Genomic DNA, 8,196 nt, shown 5'->3' with positions numbered 1-8,196 from the left:
TGGACACTGGGAAGAGGTAACTATGGGGAGGAAGTGGGAGGAGCTGTTGCATTGTGGTAAACTGTGGTCAATGTCATGAGACAAAGTATATGTAAACTGCTATATGGAAAATGAATTTGCTCTGTAAATCTTCACCCAAATCACAATTTAAAAAAAAATACAGAAAAGAAAGAAAGGGAAGGAGAGAAAGGATATTTGCTTACAAAGTAAGCAGAGTCAAAAACAGATATGTAGTTTAAGGATCCGGGCTGAAAAGAAGTGGCTAGTGGATAGAGGAAAGCTCTGGTGGCATAGTGCCTAAGGCACTTGACTGCTAACCAGAAGGCTGGCGGTTCAAACCCACCAGCTACTCCTCAGAAAGAAGGTTGGGCAATCTACTTTTGTAGTGATATTGCCTCAGAAACCCAAGGAGGGGTTGCTATGAGTTGGAAAACAACTTGACAGCAGTGAGTATGGTTTTTGGTTTTAGTGAATAGAGAACTGTTAAACATACTAGAGAGATGCCGTCAGGACAGTATGGTGGTCAGTAATATAGATGGAGAGGGATGCCTTGCAAAGACAAAATAACAAATGACAGAAGATCATGAATAGGAGAGAAATTGGAAGAGGTTGTGTCTGATGGACTCCATATTCTCCTTCAACTAGGAGGCAGGGGTTAGTACTTTGAAAGAGAAGTAAAGGTTTAGAATAGCCCCCGTAATGAAGAGATGCCTCAAAGAAAAAAGAACTACTGAACAATTCTAATGGCTTTGTGAAATTTGGTATAACTTGGGGGTATGGTCATATGGTTTTTTTCACTTGTAATGATTCACATTTGTATAATACACTTTATAACTTAAAACAGTGCTTTCATGTGTGAAAACATAAGGTGTGTGCTATCTTATACTGTCTTCCAGTAACCTTGTGAAACAGACAGATACCTAGATGTATTGATTGTTACACCTTGATTTGTCTTTTATTCTTTCTTGTTTTTTCTTACAGAGAAAGTAGTCATTCATTCATTGTACAGGTGTTTATTTAGTATCTCTTGTATATTACACAATACACATACACAATAAAGGAACTCTGGTGATAGTGCCTAAGGCATTTGTCTGTTAACCAGAAGATTGGCAGTTCAAACCTACTCAATGCTCTGTGGAAGGAAGAAGAGGCTATCTACTTCTGTAAAGATTTGCAGCCTTGGAAACCCAGTGGGGTTCACCGTGAGTGGAAATTGACTCAATGGCAGTGGGTTTGGGTGTTTTGGGTTTTTTTTTTTTTTTAGGCAAGAGATTATGGTGGTGCAGTGATTAAGAGCTTAGCTGCTTACTGAAAGGTTGGTGGTTCAAACCCATCAGCCACTCTGCAGAAGAAAGATGTGCCAGTCTGCTTGCATAAAGATTGTAGCCTAGGAAACAGGGAGCATTTCTATTCTGTCGTATAGGATCCTACAACTCAAAATTGATTTAACAACCACAGGTATGGGTATATTAGGCACTATGGACTCAACACAAATCAAACAGATACAGGGGTGCCCTCACCAAAAAGTACAAAATTTCATGAGAGCACATAGGAAGGATACTGTATCAGCTGGAATTAGATTCAGTTGCATATATCAAAAAGCCCGAGATAACCATGGTTTAAGCACACAGAGTATATTTTCAAGTAAAAGAAGATTGGAGAAGGGAAGTCAAGGCAAATAGGCTGATTCTATGAAGAATGAAAATCCAGGTTTCTTTCATCTTTCTGCTGTGCTTTTGAGTACATAGCTTCCATTCTCCAGGTTACCTCCTTGTCCAAGATGGCTGCTGGCACTCCAGCTATCATGATAGAATTCCAGACAGCAGAATCAAAGAGTGAAATCAGAAGTACAAAAGAATAAATTTCCTAGCTGAGTTAGTACATTACTCATACTTCCTAGTTAAACCCACCTTCTTGGTTGTTTTACACATTTCTGCTTATATCTCTTTGGTCAGAGCATAGTTAAATGGCTTCTCCTAGCTGCAAAGGAGTTTGAGAAAATGTAGTTGTTACTCCAGGCAGCTATGTGCCCTTTAAAAAAAAAAAAATCTGTTAATAAGGAAGAAGAAGAACATTGATTCTGGGTAGGTAACTAGCAGTCTCTGCCATAAATAACCAAATCCATATAGGGTAGTTGGTGAGGATATTCAGAGAATTGAAATTATTGGCTGCTCACTAGTAACCTTATTTTACTGACAAGTAAACTGACACTAAAAAAGGTTAGGCTGTCATAGTTCAGAATTGAGAGGTGGCATAGCAGACACTTGTGCCTTTTTACTCCCAAGTCTGACTTTGTTTTCTATTACACTGTTGCCTTTCATGTGATTATATGTATATAGTATTTGTAGTTTAACTAACAGGCAGTTTTAAGATTTAGAACTTTGCTTCCAGATAGTCTAAATATTTCTAAATCTAGGTATATTAGATACTTTATATTAAAGTTTAGAAAGATTAAAAAGTCAGTGGGATTTAGATGTAGTCCACTGAAAAGGGTTTTATAATGGATTTAATTTAGTTTTTGTTCAGAAATGCATTTGGCTTTTGAGACACAGTCATTTCTCAGTATTTTGCAAAGTGTTTGCACGTTCTTCCCACTATAGGACTTGCTATTATATCTTAAGGAACACTGGTGAAGGCTATTCCTGAGTACCATTTGTTTTAAAAACAAACTTTTTCCTATTAAAAACAAACACATTTTCCATCTTAGTGTTGTGAATTTCTGTACATGACTGGACAAATCACTTCTCCTAGCCATAAAATAAAATAATTACATTACTTAAAAAAGAGTATGAGACTAAATTAGGGGGAAAAATGGTAAGTGCTTAGATTTGTACAGTTGAAATAAACAGATATAGTAAACTTAAATTTTAAACTGTTTCACTTGCTGAATGGAAAACCCAGTTTGCTCTGTAAACTTTCACTCAAATCACATTAAACAGTTGTTTTTTTTTTTTTTTTTTTTTAATCTCTATTCCAGCCACTAGCTTAATTTTTGTCTCCTTAATTGTTATAATTAACTTGTTTGGTTATTTCCTTCCTTTCCTGACCTGTTTACCAAACCAAACCAAACCAAACTCATTGCCATCAAGTCAGTTCTAACTCTTAGTGATCCACATTGGGTTTCCAAGGCTGTAGATCTTTACGGAAGCAAACTGCCTCATTTTTCTGCCCCGGAGCAGCTGCTGGGTTTGAACCACTGACCTTTTGGTTAGCAGCTAAATGTTTTACCCACTACACCACCAGAGCTCCTTCTGTTTACCTGTGGGGGGGAGGGTAAATGGGCAATGGAATCACTAAAAATTAAAGAGCAGATGAATGGAGGATGATCAAAGGGCATTGCTGTGATTTTATTATCTCCTTATAGTCTCTGTTGTTCACTGACAACCCTGAAGGATGTATTTATTTATTTATGGTTATTTTGCCTGAAAATATGATATGCTATTATACATGTAAGAGCTGGATAATGAATAAGGAAGACCACAGAAGAACTGATACATTTGAATTGTGATGTTGGCAAAGAATATCAAATATACCATGGACTACTAAAAGCATGAACAAATCTAAATCTGTTTTGGAGGAAGTACAGCCAGAGCTCCTTGGACGCGAGAATGGCCAGACTTCGTCTTGCCTACTTGGGTCATGTTGTCAGAAGGGACTAGTCCCTGGAGAAGGATATCCTGTTAGGTAAAGGGTCAGCAAAAAATGGGAAGACCCTCAATGAGATAGACTGACACAGTGGCTGTGATGATGGGTTCAAGCATGGCAACAATTGTGAGGATGGCATAGTACCACTCAGTGTTTCATTCTACTGTACATAGAGTTGCTATGAGTAAGAGTTGACTCAACAGCACCTAACAACTGTAAAGTAAACATTGGTTCTTTGTTGTGGCACCTCATACTTCTAACACTCAGGCTTGCCGTGCATATAGTTACCTGAGTATGAGTGAATGAATGTCTAGGGAGGTGGGAGGAAGAAGGAGAGGGAGAGACTTATGAAACACAAGTACAATTTTATACTTTTTTTTTTTAACCAATCCTTTAATCATAGATGGTTTTATGTTTAAAACTTAGAAAAGCTTTTTAGTTCAGTGATTTTCCAGTGCTCCCTGGAACCTAGTATATGTTAGGACTAAGTGGGTAGGGCCTCCTTAGATTTAGAAGCATGTAAAGAATGTTGTAAAGATTAAATGCGATCACATCATTCCTCTACTTAAAACCTTTCAGGACTCTCCTTCCGTATAGCATAAAGTCCAAGGTCCTTAACTTACGATACAAAACTTTTTATGATCTGCAACTCTGTGACCACTTGCTTTCTTGTGTTCAATCTCTCATACTTTGTATTCCAACAGTATCAACCTACTGTCTCTTCCCTGAACTTGCCAGACTGTTTCACAAATCTGTATTGGCACTTGATGCTGCTTCTTCATACAGTGTTCTTTCTCTCTCTCTCTCTTTTTTTTCTTGCCCAGTGAAATTCCTTGCTTTGATCATAGTTATCCTCAAGCATAAATGGCCACCCAACCCTGTCCCATCACTATCTTTTGATCCTACCTCAGTTTCTATATAACGCTAGTCACAATCTAAATGACACTGTGAATGTATTTATTTGTGTCCTCTTCTCTTCTCACTCTTTACACTCTCCCTGGGCTTACATGGCATCAGTGAATACCAGCTCTTCATCTTCAGCCTAGATCTCTGTCCTGCATGTGCAACCACCACACTGAAATGGCCACTGAGCAGCTTCACTAGAAAAACACATAAACACCTTGAATTCACAACAAAATGCATCACTCTAATCAGTCCTGCCCTCCAACATGTTCTTCTTCCTATGTTCTCTTCTTGATGAATGAGACCCAGTTGCCTCATTAAAAAATCTGGGTACCATCTTTCCTTCTTTTTTTTTTTTTTTCCAAGAAAGACTGGGATTCTTTATTTAAATCAGCAAACTCACATCCCTCAAGGCCCAGACCATAGTGGGCAGCCCTCCCTTCTCTGTCCCTTTACCACCACCTCTTCGCCACAGCAGGAGGAATGGAAAATGAGAAGCTAAGAGGGCCTCTGCTAGGGAAAGCTGTCCCAGATGTGTAGTGAACGCAGTCCAGCTGTGGCTGGAGTGGTACACACCACAGGCCCCTCCCTATAAATTAAATCTTTACAGCTACAGCTTATGGAAGGAAGGCTAGTCCAACATCTTAAGGCCAGGAGGCAGCAGCCCTAACCCCCAGCCAAGGAGTGGATTGAAGGCACAGAGCCCAGGAGGAGGAGAGCTCAGAAGGAAAGAGAAGAGGAATTGGGGGGGACCCCCAAATTTTGGTCCCAGGGGAAAAGAAGAGGCCAGTTGGTCCAGTTTTGGTGGATTTGCGGAAGGGAATGGGAATGTATTAGTAAGTAGGGGGAGAGGCCACCATCGGGCACCTCTAGAGGAGACAGCCTAGGCCAGTCTCCAATCCTGGCAGAGGGGAGCTTGAGGGCTCCAGGGGCCCTCAGGGAATGTCATTGCTTTAAAAAAAAAAAAAAACATATATTAACCCTTCACGGAAGGGTGGGGCACGGGTGGGGTAGAATCAGAGGATCTGACATGGCATCCCATAGCCAGTCATGCCTGCCTGAGATGCCCCATGGTTGGTGCCCATCTGCAACCCTATCACGTTCTTGCCCTCTTGCAGCTGGTTGTCTGAGAAGTTCTGAGTGTTCTCCTTGGATTTCTTAGGAAACCAGTTGGGATCCCCAGAAAAGAGCCCATCATACTGCCAGCCCACCCAGATTCACCAATGTCCTCTGTACACAGGCCATGTTATTCCCTTCCCAGAGGTCCACAGTCTGGAGGATGTCTGTGGTGGTGGTGCTGTTAGCGCTCAGCTGCTTGCAGGAACTGAGAGATCTGCTTCATCTTCTTGAAGGCCATGGTGGAGGCCTGGATCTTGTTTACTGGGGCCTGGCCCTCAGGGTACAGTCCATTAATGAGCTCATAAAACACTGTTCCATCCTTGAGCCAGTTCTGGAAGTTTTCCCGGCCAGTCTGAGGTTGGCCCACATCCTTGTGGCACTGGGGGGGGGGGGGCGGTGATCCACTGGATTAGGATCTGCTCCAAGTCTGTGTCGTATTGTTTCTCAATCTTCTGCTGCACCTCCCAGTTCAGGCCTTGGCAGATCCCCTATTGGCCATTCTGATGGGTAGTGGTGGCTGTAGGGAGCATACAAGTGGGCTGGAGAGCGGCACGCTCCGGGTAGGGGCTACAGTGGCGAGTGCTGGGTACCATCTTTCATCTTCCCCTTTTTTTTTCCTTTCTCTGTAGTCAGTCATGTCAGTTTTGACAGTTCTCTCTCCCTTAAATTCCCTTTCCAATCCACCATCTCTAGAGAGCTACTGAGGGGTCCTTATAGCATTGACAGCTGGCTTCCCCCAGAGCAAGATTTCCAAGGGAGGGGAAGGCAGAAGCCACACTATTTTTTCTGACCTAGCCTTTGAAGTCACATATTATCCTTTCCACAGTATCCCACAGTATACAATGTTCATATTAGTATGCAAGAGAACAACACCAAGGCATGAATAACAGAAGACAACCACTGGGGGCCGGCCATCTTGGAGGGTAGCTACCACAGTATCTATACCCATGGCCATGAAGTCTATTTTGATTTCTAATATCTATAGAAGTTCTTTAAGCCCCTCTAGCATCCCCCTAAGGAGTCCCGGTGGTGCAGTGGTTAAGCTGTAGGCTGCTAACCAAAAAGTTGGTGGTTCAAACCTACCAATCACTCTGCAGGAAAAAGATGTGGCAGTCTGTTTCTGTAAAGATTCAAAGCCTTGGAAATTCTAGGAGACAGTTCTACTTTGTCCTGCAGGGTCACTATGAGCTGGAACTGATTCATGTGTGTTTGTTTGCTTGAGTATGCTCCTGGCCATTCCCACATATTATTCTTTCTTACCACAGAAGAATTTTCCCTCCTGTTTATCTTTTCTTTGTTTGCTTTGTGAACACCTAGTTTTCCTTAGATATGACTTCTATGAGAACTATTCTTACCCACACCACCATGACAGTGGCACCCTTACTCCATGCTGTGTGAGAGTACGCTGTCTTTCCTCTAAGCATTTATCACATTTTATCATAATTGCCTTTTTCGTGGCCTGGGTGCCCTACTAGACTCTGAGTACATGAGGTTCATTGTTCATTCCTGGTTCATTGTTGCAGTCCCAGTGTCCAGCACAAGAGCACTATATTGACAGAGAACTTCCAGAGGTGCAAGCTGGATTCAGAAGAGGATGTCAAACAAAGGATATCATAGCTGCTGTCAGATGGATCTTGGCTCAAGGCATAGAATACCAGAAAGATACTTAATTCTGTTTTATTGACTATGCAAAGGCATTTGATTGTATGGATCATAACAAGTTGTGGATCACATTGAGAAGAATGGGAATTCCAGAACACTTAATCATACTCATAAGGAACCTGTTCATAGATGAGAAGGCTGTCATTTGAACAGAACAAGGGAACACTGCATGGTTTAAAATCAAGAAGAGAGTGCATCGGGGGTTGTATACTTATTCAATCTATATGCTCAGCAGATAATCTGAGAAGATGGACTATATAAAGAAAAACATGGCATCAAAATTGAAGGAAGAATCATTAACAACCTGCGATATGCTGATAACACAACTCTGGTTGTTTAAAGTAAGGATGACTTGAGGCACGTACTGATGAAGATTGAAGAATACAGTCTACAGTATGGATTACATCTCAATATAAAGAAAACAGAAATCCTCACAACTGGACCTATAAGCAGCATCACAATAAATGGACAAAAGATTGAGGTTGTCAAAGAATTAACATTGCTTGGTTCTGTAATCGATGCCTATGGAAGCAGCAGTCAGGACATTAGACGACATATAGCACTGGGCAAGTTGGCTGCAAAGGACCTCTTTCGAGTGCTGAGGAGCAAAGATGTCTCCTCGAGGACTAAGGTGTGCCTGACACAAGCCATGGTATTTTCAATCGCCTCATATGCACGTAAGACCTGGACAATGAATAAGGAAGACCGAAGAAGAGTTGATTCTTTTGAGTTGGGGTGCTGGCAAAGAATACTGAAAGTACCATGGACTGCTAAAAGAACTAACAGATCTGTCCTGGAGGAGGTGTAGCCAGCATGCTCTTTGGAAGCTAGAATGGCCAGACTTCGTCTCACCTACTTTGGTCATGT

At 41.5% G+C, this 8,196-nt stretch overlaps 1 protein-coding gene and 1 pseudogene across 1 annotated transcript in view; one reads left to right on the top strand and one right to left on the bottom strand.

The window, feature by feature from the left end:
* Positions 1-8,196, top strand: part of BTBD9 (BTB domain containing 9) — a 549,273-nt gene that overhangs the window by 233,404 nt on the left and 307,673 nt on the right. The gene's annotated exons all lie outside the window — the stretch shown is intronic.
* Positions 5,565-6,196, bottom strand: LOC103195778 (annotated as a pseudogene).

Source organism: Orycteropus afer, unplaced genomic scaffold, assembly GCF_000298275.1.
Source record: "Orycteropus afer afer isolate SDZICR_OR568_19922 unplaced genomic scaffold, OryAfe1.0 scaffold00059, whole genome shotgun sequence".
Taxonomy (NCBI): Eukaryota; Metazoa; Chordata; class Mammalia; order Tubulidentata; family Orycteropodidae; genus Orycteropus; species Orycteropus afer.
Note: the sequence above shows the minus strand (reverse complement) of the source record. Positions and strands in the feature narration are given on the sequence as shown.